Raw genomic sequence first — 24,054 nt, 5'->3', positions numbered from 1 at the left:
TGAGTTTCTGAAAGCTCGCCTCACACTCATCCAACCATCTGAACTGGGCACCCTTCTGGGTCAACCTGTTCATCAGTGCTGCGATGGATGAAAAACCCTCTACGAACCGACGATAGTAGCCTACCAACCCCAAGAAACTCCTAATCTCTGTAGCTGATGCTAGTCTAGGCCAGTTCTTGACTGCCTCAATCTTCTTCGGATCAACTTGAATACCCTCTGCTGATACAACATGACCTATGAATGCAACTGAACTCAACCAGAACTCACACTTCGAGAACTTAGCATATAACTGACTATCCCTCAAGGTTTGAAGAACCAATCTAAGATGCTGCTCGTGCTCCTCCAGGCTGCGGGAATAAATCATAATATCATCAATGGAGACTATTACAAATGAATCCAAGTAAGGCCTGAACACTCAGTTTATCATATCCATAAAAGCTGCTGGGGCATTTGTCAACCCGAATGACATCACCAAGAACTCAAAATGTCCGTACCGAGTGCAGAAAGTTGTCTTAGGGATATCGTATTCCCTAATCTTCAACTGATGGTAGCCAGATCCCAAGTCAATCTTCGAAAATACCTTGGCACCCTGAAGCTAATCAAACAAATCATCAATCCTCGGCAAAGGATGCTTATTCTTGATTGTAACCTTGTTCAATTACCGGTAATCAATACACATTCTCATCGAGCCGTCCTTATTCTTAACAAATAACACCGGTGCACCCCAAGGTGAAATGCTCGGCCTAATCAAACCGTTCTCAAGCAAGTCTTGCAATTGCTCCTTCAACTCTTTCATCTCAGGCGGGGCCATACGATACGGCGGGATAGAAATGGGCTAAGTGCCCGGAGCCAAATCAATGTAAAAGTCAATATCCCTCGGGTGGCATACCCGGCAGGTTTGAAGAGAAAACCTTAGGAAACTCACGAACAACGGGCACAGAATCAATAGAAGGAACCTCAACACTAGAATCACGAACATATGCCAAATAGGTCAAACACCCCTTCTCGACCATACACCGAGCCTTCATATAAGAAATAACACTACGGGTGGAATGATCAGGAGTCCCTCTCCACTCTAAACGAGGTAAACCCAGTAAGGCTAAGGTCATAGTCTTGGCATGACATTACAAAATAGCATGGTAAGGTGATAACCAGTCCATCCCTAATATGACATCGAAATCGACCATGTCCAGAAGAAGCAAATCTACACGAGTCTCAAGACCTCCAATCACAACTATACATGAACGATGGACTCGATCTACCACAATAGAATCACCCACCGGTGTAGACACATAAACAAGGGCACTCAAAGAATCACTAGGCGACTAGATACAGTGCAAAATAAGATGACACATACGAGTATGTAGACCCTGAATCAAATAACACTGAAGCATATCTATCACAAACCAGAACCGTACATATGATAACTGCATCGAAAGCCTCAACCTTGGGCCTGGCTGGAAGAGCATAACATCGGGGCTGGGCCCTACCACCCTGAACTATATCTCTAGGATGACCTGCTGCTGGCTGGCCTCCACCTCTAGCGGCCTGAGCTCCACCTCTAATACCTCTACCTCCACCTATAGCACCTCTACCCCCACCTCTAGTTGTCTAGGCGGGCTATGGAACACCTGGTGCCTGAACCATGGCATGGGAACCCTGATGCTGAGATCTACTCGGTGTTTGAGGGCAATACCTAGCAATGTGACTCGTGTCACCATAAGTAAAACAAGCCCTGGGCTGCTGGGGATGACGACCCTGGAAACTCTAAGGCGCGGTGCACTGATAGGAGCTGGTGGCGCATTGTAGGACTGCTGATCAGAATACTGCATCTGAGAACCACGGCCACCTGAAGCACCGTGAGAAACCTGAAGTGCTGACTGAAAAGGCCTGGAAGGATGGCCCCTACCATATGAATCCCTACCTCCAAACGAGGTACCACTGAATCTACTTGAATGACGAGGCCTCTTGTCCGACCTCTGACTACCTCCCTACGACAGAACCATCTCAACTTTCCTGGCCATATTGGCCGCCTCCTGGAAAGATATCTCACTCCCAGTCTCCCTAGCCATCTGAAGATGAATCGGCTGAATAGGTCCATCAATGAACCTCCTCACCCTCTCTCTCGGTGGGAAGTATGATAAGAGCATGACGAGCCAAGTCGATGAATCTGGTCTCATACTAGGTAACAATCATAGAACCCTGCTGGAGATGCTCAAACTGCCTCCGATATACCTCTCTCTGAGTGATGGGGAGAAACTTCTCCAGAAATAACTGAGTAAACTGCTCCCAAGTCAATGCTGGCGATCCGACTGGTCTAGCCAAATAGAAATTCCTCCACCAAGTCTTGGCAGATCTAAACAAGCGAAAAGTGGCAAAATCGACCCCATTGGTCTCAACTATCCCTATGTTCCTGGGAACCTCATAACAGCTATCTAGATAATCCTAGGGATCCTCAGTAGATGCACCGCTGAAACTAGTAGTAAAGAGATTGGTGAACCTATCCAGCCTCCACAGAGCATTGGCAGACATAACTGCTCCATCACCGGTCTGAGCTACCATACCCGGCTGAACTAATCCAATTGGCTGAACAGCTGGAGTCTGAATCTGGGGAGCTACCTGCTTCAGAGTGCGAGTAGTTGGAGTCTGGGCTACTCCTCCAGCCTGAGAGATGGCTGGTGCTACAGGAAGCAAGCCTGCCCGGGTGACACTCTCCATAAGGCCCACTAGACGGACCAAAGCATCCTGGAGTACGAGGGTAGCAATAAACCCCTCTAGGACCTGTGCTGGGCCCACTGGAACTGCCGAGGTCGAAACCTTATCATCAAAATCAACCTAAGGCTTTGTCGCTGGTGCTTCTGCTCTGGGCTGAGCTCTGCCCCTACCTCGGCCTCTAACACGGCCTCGGCCTTGACCTCTACCCCTCGTCGGAGTTGCTGCTGGGGGCTTGGACCGCCGGTTAGTGGATGAGGAAGCGCAGGTTCTCGCCATCTGCGAAAAAACAGAGTAGAAATTCAATTAGCATTAAGAAAACAAACCGCACGATAGGAAGGAATAAATGTGAAGTTTTCCTAACTCTGTAGCCTCTAGGGGATAAATACAGACGTCTCCGTACCGATCCCTCAGACTCTACTAAGCTTATTTGTGAACTGTGAGACCCAAGTAACCTAGAGCTCTGATACCAACTTGTCACGACCCGAATTTCCACCCTCGGGAGTCGTGATGGTTCCTACTAACGTGAGCTAGGCAAGCCAATCCTTTAATTACTTACTTCATTATCCAATTATTTCTTTTTAACAAATATAAAGCGATCACGTGATAACAGCGGAAAAATCCAAATTTAAGCGGAAGACAACAATAACTTATATGAGATATGAATGTATTACAAATACTTAAGCCTTAACCACCCAAAACCTGGTGTCACAATATCACAGACGGTCTAAGATTGCTACATACAAAGTCTGAAGAAATAACAGTACACTATTTCTGAATAAAAGGAAAATGAAACAGGAAATAGGGATAATAAGAGACGCCAGGGCCTGCGGACGCCTGCAGGTCTACCTTGGATCACCAGGTGAACTGAAGGAAGCCTCCAAGCTACGGTCCAAGAGCTACTTCGAGATCTGCACATAGTGCAGAGTGTAGCCTTAGCACAACCGACCCCATGTGCTGGTAAGTGTCTAGCCTAACCTCGGCGAAGTAGTGACGAGGCTAGGACCAAACTACCAAATAATCCTGTGTAGTTATATAATATACAACGGAAAGTAAAGCAGGAATAAACAAATAAAGACGGAAGGGGGAAGCATGCTTTGGGGGAATAACAGGTAAAAACAGAATATCAAGAGAATTACAAAGGAATCAAAATCCAACCACTAACAAGAATAAAGAAAACAAAGGCAGATATCACTTTCTCTTCACGTCTTGTTACAGGCGTGCAACCCGATCCCATTTCCTATATCTCATGGCAGGCGTGCCACCCGCTCACATTTCATCATATCTTGTGATAGGCGTACCACCCTCTACCATTTTATCATATCTTGTGGTAGGCATACCAGCCGCTCCCATTTCATAATATCTTGTGGTAGGCATACCACCCGATCCCATTTCATCATATCTTGTGGTAGGCGTACCACCCGCTCCCATTTCATTATATCTTATGGTAGGCATACCACTCACTCCCATTTCATTATATCTTGTGGTAGGCGTACCACCCACTCCCATTTTATTATATCTTGTGGTAGGCGTACCACCCGCTCCCATTTTATTATATCTTGTGGTAGGCTTACCACCCGCTCCCCTTTACAAACCAACAATAATCACAAGGAATCCCGGCAAGGGAACAAGAGCAACATAATAACTTCCCGGAAAGGGAACATTAATATTTAACAACATCCTAGCAAGGGAACAATGATATCTCAATAATATCCCAACAAGGGAACAATAATATCAAACAAATAATCCCGGCAAGGGAACAATAATGATAATAACATGTGAGGCATAATAAACCACAATAAAGACATAACAAATTATAACACATCACGGGCATGCTTGACACCGACGTATAGATACTCGTCACCATGCTTATACGTCGTAATCCACAATTAACACATAGCAAATAGACACAACTCTTAATCCCTCAAACTAAGGTTATACCAAACACTTACCTCAAAGCCTCGAGCACAATCAAGCTTCAACTACCGCTTTACCCCTTGGTTCTTCCACCAATTCGCATGTATCTAGTCACAAGTTACTTAATTACATCAATAAACGCTAAATGAATCAACCCCAATGCATGAAAATGAGTTTTCTAAAGTTTTACCCAAAAAGTCAAAAATCGCCCCCGGGCCCACATGGTCAAAACCCGAAGTTCGAACCAAAACCCGATTACCTATTCCCCCACGAACCCAAATATACGATTTGTTTTGAAATCGCACCTCAAATCGAAGTCTAAATCCCCAATTTTTGAAAACCCTATGTCCTACCCAAAACACTCAATTTCCCCCATGAAAAACATTGATTTTGAGTTAAAATCATGTGAAAAGATGTTAATGATTGAAGAAAACGAGTTAGAAATCACTTACCAAAGTTTTGGAAAAGAATGGTTGTTTGAAAAATCCCCTATTATGTTTTTGGGATTTTGAAAAAATGAAAAATAACTGAAAATCCCGTTTTAATATACCACTCTCAGACCCCCTATGTGGACCGCACAAAATCGACTGCGGTCGCACAACTCCCATGTGGACTGCAATGACATACTTTAGTATTTTGGCATAACTTTCTCTACAGATGTCCGAATTGTGATTTCTTTATCTTTCTGGAAACTAGACACGAAGGTCTACAACTTTTGTTTTTAAATCATCTCAAAATTCCTTGTAGATCAAAAGATATAGGCTTCCAAAGTCGGACTAGGGAAAGTTTTCTTCACCGCGGACCGCACAAAATCCTGTGCGGCCGCACAGGCCCCTCCGCGGCAGCACTCCATTTTGTGCGGACCGCACTGGTTTGTTCAGAGGCCTTCCACTTCTCTTAACCTGCAACAACTATGTTTTAAGCCGAAGACATCGCGAAACCTACTCGAAACTTACCTGAGCCCTCGGAACTCCAAACCAAGTGTGCATACTAACTCAAAGACATCATATGGACCTACTCGTGCGATCACATTATCAAAATAACTTGTAAAATCATGAATTAAACCTCAAAAGTCAACATTTTGATCAAGAAATCTCAAAGTTCATAACTCTTCAACCGGAAGTCCAACTCACGTCAAATAAACTCCGTTTTCACCAAATTTCACAGTTATCTTTCTAATACTATAACAAGTTTGTACCAGGCTCCAGAACCAAAATACGAGCCCGATATCAATTGTTTCAAACTTTAACTTTTTTCTTTATTTCTTAGATAATTCAGTAAAATAATGTTTTTCAAAAAATTAATTTCTAAGGCTTGAGACCTTGGAATTTATTTTCGGGCATATGCCCAAGTCACATATTTTACTGTGGACCTTCCGGGATCGTCGGAATACGGATCCGGGTCCGTTTGCTCAAAATTTTGACCAAAGTCAACCATAATTAATTTTTTTAACTCTAAAAATTTCTATTTCTCATATTTTCACATAGAAGGCTTTTTGGACATAGATCTGAACCACCCACGTAAATCAAGGTGAGGTAAAAAGGAGGTTTTTAGCCCTCGGGACACTGAATTCACTTGCAACACAAGTGATGACCTTTTGGGTCATCACAATATATAAAGAAAAATTGGTATGACGTGAATTTTTTTTTAAATGTAAACAAATTATTTTGAAAAAACTCTTTACTTTTTTTAATTCAAAATTAAAAAAAAGATATTTTTGAACATTAGTAGAGAGTTTTAAAATTATTATAATAAAAGTTATATCAAGGATAAACTAAAAAACTGAAATCTTATGGAATATTTACATAATATCCGGCCATATTTATTGTTTACTTTTTATAGCTAATATAAATAGATGATATACCGACAACACACGATTATACACATATTATATATGGATTATATATAAATTACGCACCATTTAATTTTTTAATTTAAGTGGTCGGGTGAGCACCTATTTAGGCTGATTAGATAAAGTCGAAAGAAAAATATGAAATAATTTCAACCAAAGACTAAAAATATAATTAAGTTCATATGTGGACAATTTTTATTAAAACTCATCCTTTTATAGTGAAATAAATTAATATTTTGTAACAAAAGAAATAATGACATAAAAAATAAGATAAAAGAAAATAAATATTGAAAAAAATGTTAAAAAGATCTAAAAATCATAAATAAAAGATGACAACAAATTTCTTTTTATGTTTCATCTTTGTTGAGTATAAGAAATTTGAAAGTTAGTCTCATCAATTTCAAATATATTTTTTTCAACTCAAATACATAGACTATAAGATAAGGATATCTTTAAAAAAAAATTAATTTACATTATGTGTCATTTTTAAAATATTATTATTACGAACAACTGATATGATATTCGAGACACCTATGAGAATAGTGCAAAAATAAAATTATCACTACGAGTATTGAGAAAATGTTAATCTTTCTTCATGTAGTGTTTCTTAATTAATACTAACGATTATATATAATTATTTATAAGGTTTAAATGTTAAGGTTATTTATATATAATTTAAATAACTTGGATATTTAACATAGTTAATGACAAATATCAAATTTGGAGTAAATAAATCACTAGCTAAAGAATTTTTTATATTATTAGATAGCCAACTAACATAAATTTTGAATTAAGAATAATATTTTCAATTACATTATTATATAAATAATTATTATTGAAAAATAATATTTTAGAAACTGATATTTTAAGAAAAAAATATGTTTAAGAGATATCAACACACCAAATAAGGAGTCATGTAGTATTAAAAGAGTTAAGTCTTTGTAAGCACGTGATTTTTGACCCTCCCCGAGAATTTTCACATTTTTAGCGTGAATATGTGAAATTGGGTCTAGTATAGCTATTTTAACTATTTTACCTTATTTTGTTGCAAAAAGAAAAAATCACAAAATATATATATAAATTTTAGTTTATGTATTTCTCATAAACTTGAAAAATACAAAAAAATTGTACTTTATTTTGGTACTTTATATAAAATTCGAAAATTACAAAAATATAATTCTATTAATGTTTTGTAGTCGTTTTAATTTTGGAAAAATACAAAAAAAAATATTACTTTATATTTTGTCTTTATTAAAAACGAAAATTACAAAAAAAAATAGTTTTATTAATATTCTATAGTCATTTTAACTTTGAAAAATACAAAAATATTACCTCATATTTTATCGTAATATTTAAAAAACGAAAATTATAAAAAATAGTTTTATCAATATTTTGTAGCTATTTTAAAACCTTGAAAAATATTTATAAAGATATAGTTTTGTTTAAATACTAGTCTTATTTTTGGTAGTTATTTTGCTTACATAGGACTAGTTAAGCAACGTGTTCCTATTTCTCGGGTCCGGGCAAAAGAATAATATTCGGGTTTAAACTACCCGGTTTTAGGCCTAATTTTCGGACCTAGCCCATAATAAACAGTGTCCAGGACACACGGGGAACCCCACCACGCGTGGGGGACATATGCCTTGAACCCCACCACGCGTGGGCTCATTTTTCTGGGCAAAACCCATGCTAAATACACGGGTAAAACAAAAGGAACGGGGAATTTTTGGAGAGGGGTACTGTTCCGCTTTCTTCTTCATAAGAAGAAAGAAAGCAAACCCTACTGAAACCAGTCGACCACCTCCGACCAGTCCTAGCACCCCCCCCTCGTCGCCAAGCAGTCCACCGGACCAAAACCACCACAAAACCATCACCAAACACCCACCACCTACGTCCGCAACCAACTAGCTCCCTCCGTCGTCAACCTCCGAACAGCCCTCCCATCATCAACACTCCATGAACGACCACCCAACTCCTCCATCGCCGACCACTGTCAAAACGCCATAAACACCGGCAACCACCCCTCCTCCTCTTAGCTCTAACGAACCAGTCCACCATCGTCAAAACCACCCAACACCACCGTCCAAAACCACCGGCAGCCCCCACGCACCAGCTCCGTCGAGCTGCTGCTCGCTGCATCGCCACCCCCACGACCAGCTTCCTCCAACTCCTCCATCACTGACCCTCCGCCACCGTCAACCTCCCAGCTTCCCATCGAACCCCACAACTAACCAGAAAAACCCTACCCATAACCACCAACCTTCGACATAAAACCAGTCGAAACCATCGTCGTCAACCTCCAGAACCAGTCCACCATTTTAGTCCAATGTCGTCAACCTCCAAGCAGTCATAGCTGCGTTTCCGAGCAACGGTGGGTTGCTTCGATCCTGTTTGGCCGAGTTTTCTGTTTTCCGTAGAGGTCGACTTTGGTTCGTCAAGGTCCGGTACGTCGAGGCGCTGTCCGAGGTTCCGTCGTTGTTCTTCGGTCAGAGAGGTCCGGCTTGAGTTCCGTCGGAATCGTGTTTGTCGTCCCGAGTTGGCCGAGGTTCAAAGGTTAGTAAACCTCGATGTATTAGTTAAAGGAACTTTACACTAAATGTTCGAAGATGCAATATATAAATTGATACGATGATTTTTGCTTATGTTTCACCGTATGCATTTTAGTTCAGTTTTGTGTTATGTTATTGTTGTTTACTTGATATCACTTGATTTAGTTGTATTAGTAGTCCTAAGACACAGTTTGACGTTGAGTCGCTCGTCCCTTCGTTGTCTTAGTTTATTTGGACAAAATTAGTATTAGTACCTGTTGTTACTACGCCTGAAACACTCATTCGCTTAACTTCTTTTATTAAATCTTGACAAGTTATGAGATTGTATTTGTAAAGAAGCTGTAAGGTTTAGTATGGTTAAAGGCGTAAAAATGGCATCCCTTTAAAAATATAAAAAAAAAATAATAATAAAAAAAATAAAATGAGACGAGCCTCGCCAAATAAAAGGGACAAATTGCGGGGCCCTCACAAAATATATGTATTAAATATTTAGATTCCGGGATGGGTCGTTTAGCAAATTTCACGGCCCTACCCCAAAATAATAATGCGCTAGTTGCTTTAGGCGCGCCTTTAATAATGTTATCTCCCTAAACTCGGGTGCACATTTATGTGACCCAAATCCAAATCTCAACGGAGTCGAAATATGTCTCTAGTCACGGGCGCATTGATTGTGGCGTGGCCCGAGATGCATTTCCATGACGTTGCAAATTCTTTAAAAAATAAGAATGAGATGAGCCTCGCCGAATAAAAATACAAATTGCGGGGCCCTCAGTAAATACTTGTTTAAAATTACTTAGAATTCAGGAGGGTCGATTAGCGAATTTCACGGCCTCCGCAAAATAATAACGCGATAGTCTCTTTAGGCGCGTGTTTAATAATTTACTTTCTTAAGCTCGGGTGTGCATTTCATGCGACCCAAATCCAAATCTCAAAACATCAAATAAAATGCGTTCCGGATTGTGGGTGCATTTCATGTGACGCAGTCCAAAGACGTGTTTTAAGCGATGTTCACATTCTTGTAAAAACAATAATAATAAAGCGGTTAAAAGTTAAAATTTGCACATAAGTTCATACTTGTATAAAATCAGATAATCAAGCCGAATATAACAATTGAGCGACCGTGCTAGAACCACGGAACTCGGGAATGCCTAACACCTTCTCCCGGGTTAACAGAATTCCTTATCCGGATTTCTGGTACGCAGACTATAATATAGAGTCATTATTTTCCTCGATTCAGGATTAAAATTGTTGACTTGGGACACCCTAAATCTCCCAAGTGGCGACTCTGAAATAATTAAACCAATCCCGTTTCGATTGTCCTTTAATTGGAAAAACTCCCCCTGCGCCCCCCGGGGCGCGGAAAAAGGAGGTGTGACAGTCTTATCCAAAGAGTCATTCATTGTCTCAACATTTGATTGTTTTGCCATAAATATGAGTTATTATTTTGCTTCTTGACTATTTTTAGGATCAAATGACACCGGCAAGAATGATATCAAAAAAGAAAAATAGAAAAAATGATTAATTTTTTCATGTAGTTAATATCCAATGATTATCTACATTTACTGAGAAAGTGTAAATTTTAAGATTATTTACATACAATCTACATAACTTAAATATTTGACATGATTAGTGTCCGCGCATTCGCGCGGGTACTAATACTAGTAATTCTATTATAATGAAGCGGGCAGTCATTATTTGATTAAGTTGCTTGGTTAGCGATTGAATATAGATTTGATCGAAACTTGAAAAAAAATATTTGAAGTTGTGTTGTAAAATAGTTTTTGAAAGTTGAAGTTGTGTTTGAACATGCTTTTTAATTGAAAAAAGATTGAAATTTTGTGAGTGAAAGAAAGTTTTCAACAAAAACTGACCCAAACGAGTTGTCAAAAACTAATCAAGTTCCATAAACAAATAATGTTTTTTTTTAAAAAATAAAGTGAAAAAATCTCTGTCAAACGGGAGCTATAGAAATAGAGTCCATTACTCAAATAGTCACTGAACTAGATGAAATTATGGAGTAAAGTCACTTTTGTTTCATTTTTAACAAGAAAGTCAGTATCCCTATTGCACTCTGATAGTTACTCAATCAGATTTATTAATTTTTCGGTAGAAAATGCTGACTTGGCAGTCCACATGTGCTTTTGAACCAAACAAAATAATTAACACCCAAACAAAACATAAAAATTTACCTAGATCCGCAAAGAACATTGTAAGAATTTTGGATGGATTTTATCTTATAAATAGGTCGGATCGGGTCAGATTAGGTGTATAGGTGAGTTTATATGCTTTGTTCGTGTGTTAATTATTTTATATGGTTTAAAACTCCACGTGAACTGGTAAGTTAGCATTTTATACTGAAAAATCAATAAATCCAGTGCAATGATCATCAAAATGTAATAGGGATATTGACTTTCTTGTTTTCTTCAAATTAAAAATAAGTAAATTTTACTCCGTAATTTTACATAGTTTAGTAACCATATGAGCAAAGAATACATAGAAATATTATAATGCAAAGGGATGAAGTAACAGATCTAAGAGCTATCTAAATCTCTTTTAGAACAACTATATTATTCAATATCCTCCTTCATATGGATGGATCGAATGTATAATTCAGACACACCTTCGTGCATATGGCCAGTAAAATATATAATTCAACAACTTTCCATATGTGAAACATGAAACTTAATGCAACTTATGAGTGTGAGAATTATCTCACAAACTATTTGTTTACCCTTAAAACGGTTAACAATTGAATTTATATACTGTTTTAAAGATACGTGGATTGATTCAATACACGTTTTAACACAAGATTTATTGATAAGTATGAATATTACCATTGCATCATTATGAGGTTGTACGATGCCCTCGGCATCCTCGTCATTGAACAAAATGGTTCCCTCCGGGATATAATCTCGGGTTCTTTTTTCCCTCGTGATAGATACTTTAGTGTGTTTTATCGTCGACCCCTGCGAAGATCATGTTGATGATGTGTTGAGGTTCCTCTTGTTCGGTCTGTCTTTTGGCGTCCCTGTTTCTGTAGTGGTTTTGGCTCGATCACTCAGAAATTCTTGTAGGTACCCGTTATTAAACAACTGGGCAACTACTTCTCTCAGTTGCCATCTCGGTCCAGTGGCCATGAGTGGCATGATGCTTACACATCAAGTTAGGATCTCTCTGAGTAAGGTCAGACTACAATGGTTGAGGCCACTTGGTGTCCTTGATGCGCCCGATGGCTGACACGATATTGGAAGCATCGACATTGAAGTTATATTCCGACAATCTTGGTGCCTCTCTGGCCCCGAGCGGCCTGTCAAAACTGTTTTTCCTAATTAGACCTAGGCTATTAGGCCCTTGATCACTTCTCTTTTCGTTCCTCGTAGGGTGATGCGCGAACCTGTTTCCCCTCCGATCTCTACCGTATGGTTGATACCGATCTTGGATCGATCTTGATTCATGATCGAAAACTCTCTTAGACCTGTCGTTGGTTCTAACGGGATAAATGGATCCATAAGGGGCTCCGCGTTGATCGTCCTCGACTCTGATTTTCGACTGGTACCTGTTGTGGATGTCGGCTCAAGTTACCGCCGGGTATTCAACTAAATTTTGTTTTAGCTGCTACGAAGCCAAGGAACTTCGGGGTGAAGTCCTTGAGTGAATGCATGAACGGCCTAATCATCCGCGATTGGAGGCAAATCCATCCATTCTATTTGAACCTTGACACGAACTCCCTGAGTATCTCGTTGTCTACCTTGAAAAGGTCCAATTTCCTGGTCTCGAATTTGATGGCCTCTACATGAGCCTTCACAAAGGCATCTGCAAGCATAGTAAACGAATCAATAGAATTTTGGTGGTAAGTTGTGATACCATATCATTGGTCCTTTTGATAGAGTTTCCCCGAACTTCTTTAGCAACACCAACTCGATTTCATCATTTTCCATGTCGTCCCCCTTGATGGCACATGTATATGAGGTCACATGCTCGTTTGGATCTGTGCTTCCGTTGTACTTTAGGATGTCAAGCATACGAAACCTCTTCGGTATCGGCTTTGATGCAACACTCAGAGGGAATGGCTTTTGGATAAACTTCTTGGAATTTGGTCCTTTTAATAGCAGGGGTGCTCCCGGGATTTGATCGACCCTGGAGTAATATGTCTCCACCTTTTTGTCGTGGGACTCAATTTTCTTATCACCTGATTCCACCCACTTTGTCATTATCTTAGGGTTGGCCCCGGGCTCAACTCACTCGTTCTCTCGGAGGTTTACTCGTTTTTTTTGGGTGTTCTCTCGGGACTGTTCAGGCTTGACCCTACCACGAGGGTTGCCTTGATTCTGTAATTGTGCTATCATCGCTTGTTGAGCCTGCAGTATTTTGAAGATTAGCCGCAGGCTTATCCCATCACCTTCGCCTTCGGGCATTTCTCGAAATGTTGGGCGAGGGCCTCCACGAATGCTATTTTCGGGGTCAATTGGCAGGTGGGCGTCGATAGCGACCTGCGATTTGGCATCGATTGGATCGGCAGCTGGGACTTCGTTAGGATCAGCAGAGGGAACCTCATTGCTGGGCACCAAGTTGTTGTTTTCGCCATGATGGCTAGACTCGCCTCAACGTTCATGTAAGTGTTGATACCCAATTTTTCCTTGTATATTGTAATATGCAAAATACTTTCCAAATAGCATATGTATGCATTTATAAGTATGTCCAAACGTTTTATTATTTTTCCTTAATTTGTAAAGATTTTTAAATCAATTTATTGCCCTATTTTATAAAGAAAAACCCAATAATTATCCCCGAAATTATCATTTTTGGTGATTAATTTATTGGATTCTATATTTATACTACAATATAGCAAACATAATATTTGTATATTCTTACAAATTTATTTAGTATTTTTAAAACTAAATTGCATATAATTACAATATTGGCCTTTTAAGATTTAATTGTAATTATATTTATAAAATTAACTCCAGTATTTGTAATTTGATAATTATGCATTTTTAATCATTTTAGTACTTTTAATTTATTTCCAAAAATTATTTACTATTTTTTATAAAATAAATAAGGGAAAATGGCTATTTAAATGTTAGCCCATTTGCATTTCAATTTTAGCCAGATCTGAACCTTTAATTAGACCCAACCTGACGCCCAATTACCCTGACCCAAGTCCTAATCTACCCGACCTACGACCCTTTTAAATAACTCGTCTGGATCCCCTTTTAATCCCAGTCGTTGATCACTTAGATCAACGACTCACATTTTCCCCTTCCTTTTTTAACCTAAACTAACCCCTAAACCTAATCATTTCTCATCTGTGGCCGCCCTTGAATTCCTCCTTCTCCCAATTCTCTCTCAAGCTCCTCTCAAACCCTAGCCGCCTCCCTCTACTTCCACCTTAAAATTGCCGGAATCCATGGCTTCCAAAGCCATTAAAGGCCTGTACCTGCCTCCTATGACTCCTACATGCTCGACTATTATGGTCTCAAGACCAGACCTTGAAGAAGTTTGGTCCAGACCTTGGTTTATTTCAGTGCCATGTTGTCTCCGGTCATCTTTGACCTTGCTCCGGCCAGCCATGGCTATTCAAGCCTGATCTTGACTTCTCCTACTTAGATTAATGACTTTCCAATCCTTTCTCACCTTCTGGGTTCTTCTGGAACCCCAACCTTCGAGGTTTCTTTCGATTCTTTTAGATCCGTTGTAGATCTGTGTTATCTCTATGCTTTTAAACGTTTTCTCAAAGTTTCTTTCAAAACTCTGCTTTCGAAACCTCTTTACCTTTTCCGATTTAGAGTTTTTGTTAAATTATTTCGAAGTTTTTATGATTTTTTAACATGTTCTACTGTGTTCTTTATGTTGTTCTTCTACTGGAGTGTGCAGGTTAAAAGTCTTAGTTCTTTTTGAGGTTTCTGAATATATTTTTGTGTTAGTATTTGTTCGATTGCTTGTTTTTCATCTCTATGACTCGATTGATGGTGAAACCCCTAAAACTTTGGGTTCATTCGAGTTCGAAGACTATTTGCTATGTGATTTGCTGGTTCCTCATCTCTGAACTTGTTTGGTTTCAAAACCCTATTTTCTTTGGACCTATTCGAGTTTCTGAAGTTGTTTCATCTATTGCTCGACTGAGTTTTGAAATCTTTGTTTCAACTTCTGTTGCTTTATGTGATCATTGGAACTGGACTACAGTTTTCAGAAAGTCTTTGTGCTTGACCTTTTGCATGCTTATGATACTCTCCCCTTTCTCTATTACTAATATTGATGAAATTGACCTATGTGACTGTCATGTGATTATTCTCTTTGTCATGAGTTCAGCCTCGCATGCCTAATGTTTATTCACTCTTTTATATGCTAAATTTCCCTCTTAAAATAACCCTTAATTGTGGATTGATTTCAAACCTCTTTGTGTAATTCTGATTGCACTCTTGTAATTGATTCTTTCCTTGCTGTATTGATTTCCCTGTCTCTTGGACCTATTTGAATACTTTCCGTTGAACTTTCGACCCCTACCTTTTCTACTCAATTTGATTAATCCCCTTACCTTGATTACATTTGTATTGGATTCTTACAGACCTTTCCTTGATTAGAGTCTGATGAACCTAGCCTCCATTACTTACTGTGTACTCAAGATACTTCCTTATTGGTCATATTCAGCCCTATGCGATTTCTTTCCTTATTTAGCAATTGCATGTTACCATTTGATTTTAACTCCTTAATTAAAGGAAGTTCTTATACTGATTGATTTTAATTGGTACACAGTTCCATAATTATTTTCTTGCCTTATTTTTCTGCCTGTTTTCACACTATAAATACTTGGCTTTTCACTAACACACAGACACACACAAACACACTAAGTTTTCTGAACTCACACTCACATTCAAAAAGCATTCTCTCTTGTTACTGGTACTGTGGCCTATTTTCAAGTTCTGCTACCTGCTTTTACTGTATTTTGCTTCTTTGAATCAGTATGTTCTGGTTAAAGTTTTGGCCTCACAACAATGTGTTTACTTAATAATTTTACCCTCTTGTCTGTCTATTGCTGGTTTTCAGTTCAGTACTTGTTTTAGCTTGCTATAATTTCCTTTCTGCATGTTCTGAATTTATTATGAATCCCAAACCCCTACCCCAATGTGTTTGATGCTATGGTTTGCTTGAGGCATGAAAGTACTGAATATTATTGTCCATGACTCAAGCTTGATCCCTGAGATCCTAACCTCTATGATTCTCTGCTGCTGTATGTTCTGGTAGGTTGTAGGCATGCCAGCATCTCCATTGCTGTGCATGCCCAAAGCTGACCCACTTTGCAACTTCCCTACCCCCCTGAACCCTTTTGTGTAAATTTATCAACATGCTAGTGGCTGTTTCCGTCTCCTTTATCCCCTTATAACTCTATTTCTGCACTTACACTCTCTCTTAGACTTTAAGTTCTGCCCCTATTGTGAGCCTTACTTTGGGACCCATTGAGCTCCCTCTGAACTTGGACACTTGAGGGTTGGCCCTTCCACACCGCACTTGTCCCCATTCTGATGATACAATTTGGGTGTTAGCATTGCCCGGAGTCCCATTGAGGCTCTTAGGGAACTCTGACACACTCAAATTGAGAAAGACTTTGGATCAATGGTCTTTTGAGTTGGTCTATCTCATAATTCAAAGAGTAAGTCAAGAATCAGGCCTCCTCTGGTTGTACTTTTTTAGCTTTTTCTGATGTAATTTTGTTCATTCTGGCTTTTCATAAACACACAGACACACACAAACACACTAAGTTTCTGAACTCACACTCACACTCAAAAAGCATTCTCTCTTGTTACTGGTACTGTGGCCTATTTTCAAGTTCTGCTACCTGCTTTTACTGTATTTTTGCTTCTTTGAATTGGTATGTTCTGGTTAAATTTTTAGCCTCACAACAATGTGTTTACTTAATGCTTTTACCCTCTTGTCTGTCTATTGCTGGTGTTCAGTTCAATACTTTTTTTAGCTTGCTATAATTTCCTTTCTGCCTATTCTCAATTTATTATGAATCCCAAACCCCCTACCCCAATGTGTTTGATGTTATGGTTTGCTTGAGGCATGACAGTACTGAATATTATTGTCCATGACTCAAGCTTGATCCCTGGGATCCTAACCTCTATGATTCTCTGCTGCTGTATGTTCTAGTAGGCATGTCAACATATCCATTGCTATGCATGCCCAAAGCTGACCCCCCCTGCAATTTCCCTACCCCCTAAACCCTTTTGTGTAAATTTATCAACTTGCTTGTAGCTGTTTCCCTCTCCTTTATTCCCTTAGAACTCTGTTTCTGCACTTGCACTCTCTCTTAAACTTTAAGTTCTGCCCCCTATTGTGAGCCTTGATTTGGATCCCATTGAGCTCTCTCTAAACTTGGACACTGGAGGGCTAGCCCTTCCACACCGCACTTGTCCCCGTTCTGATGATACAATTTGGGTGTAAGCACTGCCCGGAGTCCCATTGAGACTCTTAGGGAACTCTGAAAAACTCAAATTGAGAAAGGATTTGGATCAATGGTCTTTTGAGTCGGTCTATCTCATAAATCAGAGAGGAAGTCAAGAATCAGGCCTCCTCTGGTTGTACTTTTTAAAATTTTTCTGATGTAATTTTGTTCATTCTGGCTTGTAATAATTTGTAATAAATACTTGGGGCTGGCTAGTGAAAAGGGTGGGTAACTATGTATGCAATAGGGGTAGAAATTATGCCTATAGGACTGCTATATTTCTGCATATTCAAATATATATAGAAATCATGCCTATAGGTCTAGTCTAATTCTGCATATTCAAACTTCATATAGAAATCATGCCTATAGGGTACTTTCAACTTCTGCATATTCAAACTACATATAGATACCATGTCTATAAGGCTTCTACATTTCGACACCACATTTATGAGGTTTTAAAATCAGCAATGTATAGAAAGCATGCCTATAGGAGTTTCTAATTGAATCTGATCCACTTCACTCAATGTCAGATCTAAAAATTAGTAATCATCAGTTGCAGAACTTGTAATCAATTCGTTTAAATCCTGCCTCTCTTTTAATAATATGAGTCCTTAACTAGTTTAACAAGTATGCATATAGGATTGCAAACAGTTCATTTTTGAGTCTCACTATCTTACCACCTTCTGAATCCAGTAGATACCATTCCTATAGGATCCTTGTCCAAACGCTTAAGCAAGCCTCAGTGTAATAACTATAAACTAAACCTGCTTCTTTTAATCATTACAACCAGCAGGCAGGTCTGATTCGGACTTCTTATCTGAGTTATACATTAGAATAAAACTGCCTCAGCTAATCTGTCTCCTTCGTCTTTAATTCTAATCAAACCTAAACAGTACATGTAAATTATGCTAATTATATGCTTTCGTTATTTAGGGAGGTATATCTGAGCCCATGTTTGTGTACATGCTTTCCCCAAAATGTGCAATATGTGTTTTGTATGTCGCCTTAGAGTTTTTACCTTTGAAACTACAAATAAGCCTAATATCCCTCCCCTTTTAGGATTAATAGTCCTAAGTGCCTCCGGGACTGATAGGATTGGGATGGGTAATAGCATGCAATAAGTAATCGAGACCATTCCGCACTTTAATACCTTAACGGGGTGGGAAGGGTAGATATGGATATGATGACCACGCAATAATGTCACGTGTAGCCCCTCATTGAGGAGTGATTACCGGACAATGTGTGGGGTGATCCATATTTTTAATAAATCTAGGACCCCCCCTCCATTTATTCTTTATTTCTTTCTTTTAGTATTTCAACTCCTTCTTTTAAAAATCGGCTTTTCTAACCATTCTTTTTGTTCATTTTCAAACCCTTCTGTGAAACCCCCCTTCTATTTGAGACTTATTTGTCTATATGTTTATTGCACCTCAATTCACAATAATTGTCTGGCCGGGAACCACACTTGTGGATTCTGAGGGGTGCCTAACACCTTCCCCTTAGAATAATTTCAAGCCCTTACCCTATATGTGGTTATTCAAATCAAACACTTTTGGTGTCCTAATGCACCTTAAATCATTAGGTGGCGACTCTTCAAATGCAAACCCAGTTCCCAAAAGGAACGAGTGTTCCCTCCAAATGTCATGGACCCGATTCCGCGATAAAAAAGGGGGGCGCGACAGCGTGACGACTCTGCTGGTGATCTTTAGGCTTTTACCATTTCAAACTAGTATTGTGAATTTATGCTTCTTTACGCAATTACTTGTTTATTTCTTTTAAGCATTCAATTCCTTTTTCAACTACAAAACTGGCTTGTCTTTTTGTTTCTTTCCTTTACTGCTTTCCTTTATTACCACTTTAAATTATGAAATTCTTATATTTATTGCTTTCTTAAACGTGCAAATACGTGACTACAAGCCTTTAATTGTTGCATAATCATGCTCAACATCATATTCCACTCGTGCCAAACAAATACCATAGAAACGTTTATAATGAGTGGTTGCGCTCTTCCGATATTATCACCCCCTAAATCCGGAAAAGGCATATTTGCGGTAAAGCCAGTCGATCAACGGTGTAGTCGACAGTTCCGCGCCTTTCCCCCTTGAGTTGTCCGTTCAAGGGTACCAGTCTAAAATCCCATAGAAACCTTACTCTGTTTAAATTGTGCTTGCATCATGGTCAAACCTAGCCGAGTCAATTATGTTGTCCGCATAATGACTCTTTAAGATAGCCTTGTCCAAAGTCCACTAGGTTTCCCTAAACCCAAACGGACATCCCCACATTCTGTGCATTTATTTGGAGAACTAAATGCTTCATGCTAACTGTTGATGTTAAATAGTCGAGTCCGGTAGGGGTATGGTTTTAACCCTTTTGTTTTGTAGAAAATGAAGAACGAGATCCCCAGTTTTGGAATGGTTAGAATGCCCCCACTCTTGCTAGACTGGTGGAATTGTCTTCCATCAGATGACCAAATCAATAAGTGGAAAGAGAGGGCCGCCCGAGCTAGCGAAAAGTTGGAATATCTGAAATATAGTCTACTGGAAATAGAAGGAAAAGTGAGGAAGAGAGTCACCAACTGCCAGAACGCTGAGGGAAACGAAGGAGAACACCTGGCAAAGGCATTTTTACTGGTGAACCTACGCGAACTGGAGGATTTGATCAACGAGAGCATTCAACCTGAGGAAGGTCCTTCTGGGACCAAATAGATAGGAGTTTTTCTTTTCGCTTTATAAAATGTAATAAGGCCAATGGCCATTAATGACATTTTTATTTCCTGTTATTTAGTGTCGATTTGGTATTCGTCTACTTTTTATCAATAAAATGAGGCATTTAGCATCCTAAGTTCTCCAAATCAATTTGTCTCTAGGCCTACCTCGGGCACAAAGAGGTCCCCAAATTAGGACACGATGTGTTTAATTACTGCAATACATTTTATGGTCCTCACTAACTTGGTTACCTTTTGTTTTATTATTTGTTTTTGTTTTTATTATTCCCCTCCCCAAAGGTTAGTTCGTGCACTCTCGCCTCATCATTTTACTTCACAAGGCCCTTCCATACAGGCTGTAAGCAGAGGTGCACATCTCAATAACTGGACCATTAGGACAACCAGAGCCCGATGAGCCTCGGGGTAGCAAGGCTAAAACAAACATTATCTATTATTTTTACTAAATGATTTTCTTTTCGCGTTTTCAACTCCCGCAATAAAACCTTCAATGTTCAAAACCATTATGCAATTTATCAAAGCATTTTGACTTATTACTATCGTTTTCTTTCATTAGTTTACTTATATAGCATTACTATTACTTATCTTGATGAACCGATGACTGTGACATACAACGAGACAATGCAACAAACGGACATAGATTCAGAGGAAGATGACATACTAGAAGAGATTGTTAAAAAAGTAAAGAATTTTGAGAACAGACCTAAGTCCAACCTAGATGAAACAGAAGTTGTTAACCTGGGAGATGCAGAAAACATAAAAAAAACACGAATCAACATCCACTTATCACCGTCAGAAAAGAAGGAATACACGGAATTTCTAAGGGAATATGAGGACATATTCGCCTGGTCGTATGATGACATGAGTGGCCTGATTACGTCTATTGTGGCTCATAAGCTGCCAACTGATCCAACATGCCCACCGGTAAAGCAAAAACTCAGGAAATTCAAGCTTGATATGAGTCTGAAAATCAAGGAAGAAGTCACCAAGCAGGTCAAAACTAAGGTTCTCAGGGTAGTAGAATATCCAACATGATTAGCCAACATCGTGCTAGTACCAAAGAAGGATGGGAAGGTCAGAGTCTGTCTCGACTACCGAGATCTCAACTGGGCCAGTCCGAAAGATGACTTCCTCGTGCCAAACATACACATCCTGATTGACAATTGCGCCAAGCATGAGTTGCAATCATTTGTAGATTGTTTCGCTGGGTATCATTAGATCTGGATGGATGAAGAAGATGCTGAGAAAACGGCTTTCATTACGCGGGAATGTACTGTTACAATATGATGTCGTTTTGTGTTAATGAATGCGGGGGCCACCTACATGAGGGCCATGACTACCATTTTCCATGATATGATACACAAGGAGATAGAGGTGTACGTAGATGATGTTATTGTCAAGTCCAAGAAAGCCATTGATCACATGGAAAATTTGAGGAAGTTTTCAACAGACTGCGAAGGTACAACCTGAAATTGAATCCCACAAAATGTGCATTTGGGGTTCCTGTTGGAAAACTACTTGGGTTTATTGTGAGTCGTCGAGGAATAGAACTAGATCCATCAAAGGTCAAAGCTATTCAAGAATTTCCACCACCAAAGAACAAGAAGGACGTGATGAGTTTCTTGGGGAGACTCAATTACATCAGCCGGTTCATAGCACAATCTACAGTTATCTGTGAGCTGATATTTAAGATGTTGAAGAAGGACGCCGCTACCAAATGGACTAATGACTGCCAAAAAGCTTTCGACAAAATCAAGGAGTACCTGTCAACACCACCGGTTTTGGTCTCGCCCGATCTAGGTAGACCTCTATTACTCTACCTTGCAGTATTGGATGGAGCATTCGGTTGTGTTCTGGGACAGTATGATGAAACGATGAGGAAAGAGCAAGCCATTTATTACCTCAGTAAGAAGTCCATCCCGTACGAGGCCCAATATTCTCTGTTAGAGCGCACCTGTTGTGCTTTGACTTGGGTAGCTCAGAAGATGAAGCACTACTTCTGTGCTTACACTACATATCTCATATCAAGGATGGATCCTTTGAAGTACATCTTTTAGAAGCCCATGCCCACTGGCAAGCTAGCCAAGTGGTAAATAATATTGAGTGAATTTGACATTGTCTACGTGACTCAGAAGGAAATCAAGGGACATGCACTAGCAGATTACCTTGCTGAAAAACCCATGGACGGAGAGTACGAACCCCTGAAAATGTACTTTCCTGATGAAGAGTTATCGTTCATAGGAGAAGACATTGCAGTATCCTATGATGGTTGGAGAATGTTTTTCGATGGAGAAACAAATTTCAAAGGAGTTGACATAGGAGCAATCCTAGTATCGAAAACCGGTCAGCATTACCCGATGTTTGCCAAACTCAGATTCTCGTGCACCAATAACATGGCCAAATACGAAGATTGCATCTTAGGGCTCAAGATGGCCATCGACATGAACATTCAAGAATTGCTAGTTATTGGAGATTCAAACTTGCTTATACATCAGGTCCGAGAAGAGTGGGCAACCAAGAAATCCAAGATACTCCCTTATTTGCATCATGTACAGGAATTGAGAAAGAGGTTCACAAAGACGGTATTCCAACATGTTCCTAGAGTCCAAAATGAGTTCGCCGATGCATTGGCTACCCTATCATACATGATACAACATCCAGACAAGAACTTCATTGATCCCATTCCAGTAAAGATCCATGATCAGCCAGTTTATTGTGCCCATGTTGAAGAAGAAGCAGACGGGAAGCCTTGGTTTCATGATATCAAGGAATATTTGGCAAAAGGCGAATATCGAGAACTTGCAAATCCTACTCAGAAACGCACACTTTGGAGGTTGTCCAATAATTTCTTTCATAGCGGAGGAATCCTATATAGGAGGACTCCTGATTTGGGATTACTAAGTTATGTCGACGCAAAGGAAGCATCCAAGTTACTAGAGGAAATTCATGCTAGGACCTGCGGTACACATATGAATGGCTTTGCCTTAGCAAAGAAGATACTTCGAGCTGGTTACTTTTGGATGACTATGGAGATGGACTGCATCCAATATGTCCAGAAATGCCACCGCTCCTAGATACATGCAGACATAATAAAGGTACCTCCGAATGAGCTTAATGCAACAAGCTCGCCATGGTCATTCGCCGCCTGGGGAATGGATGTTATTGGACCAATCGATCCTGCCGCTTCCAATGGGCACAGGTTTATCCTGGTAGTGATCGACTATTTCACCAAATGGGTCGAAGCGGCATCTTACAAAGCAGTAACTAAGAACGTCGTGGCAGACTTTGTCCGCGACCCCATTGTTTGTCGATTCGGAATTCCAGAGTCAATCATCACTGATAATGGCTCCAACCTCAACAGTGACTTGATGAAAGCTATGTGTGAAACCTTCAAAATCAAACACAAGAATTCCACATCCTATAGGCCGTAGATGAATGGAGTTGTAGAGGCCGCCAACAAGAATATCAAGAAGATACTAAGGAAAATGATATAGAAGCATAAGCAGTGGCACGAGAAGCTATCATTTGCTCTATTGGGGTATCACACCACAGTCCACACATCAACCGGGGCAACCCCCTATATGCTGGTTTATGGTACATAAGTTGTCATCCCCGCCGAGGTGGAAATTCCTTCATTAAGAATCATACAAGAAGCAGATCTAGACAATGCAGAATGGGTGAAGAATCGTTACGAGCAACTAGCTCTTATAGATGGAAAGAGAATGAATGCAGTTTGCCATAGTCAGCTTTATCAAAACAGGATGTCCAGAGCCTTCAACAAAAGAGTCAAGCCGAGACAGTTCACACCGGGGCAGCTGGTATTAAAGAAAATTTTCCCGCATTAAGATGAAGCTAAAGG

This window comes from Nicotiana sylvestris, chromosome 11 (assembly GCF_000393655.2).
Source record: "Nicotiana sylvestris chromosome 11, ASM39365v2, whole genome shotgun sequence".
NCBI lineage: Eukaryota > Viridiplantae > Streptophyta > Magnoliopsida > Solanales > Solanaceae > Nicotiana > Nicotiana sylvestris.
This window is presented reverse-complemented; position numbering follows the sequence as displayed.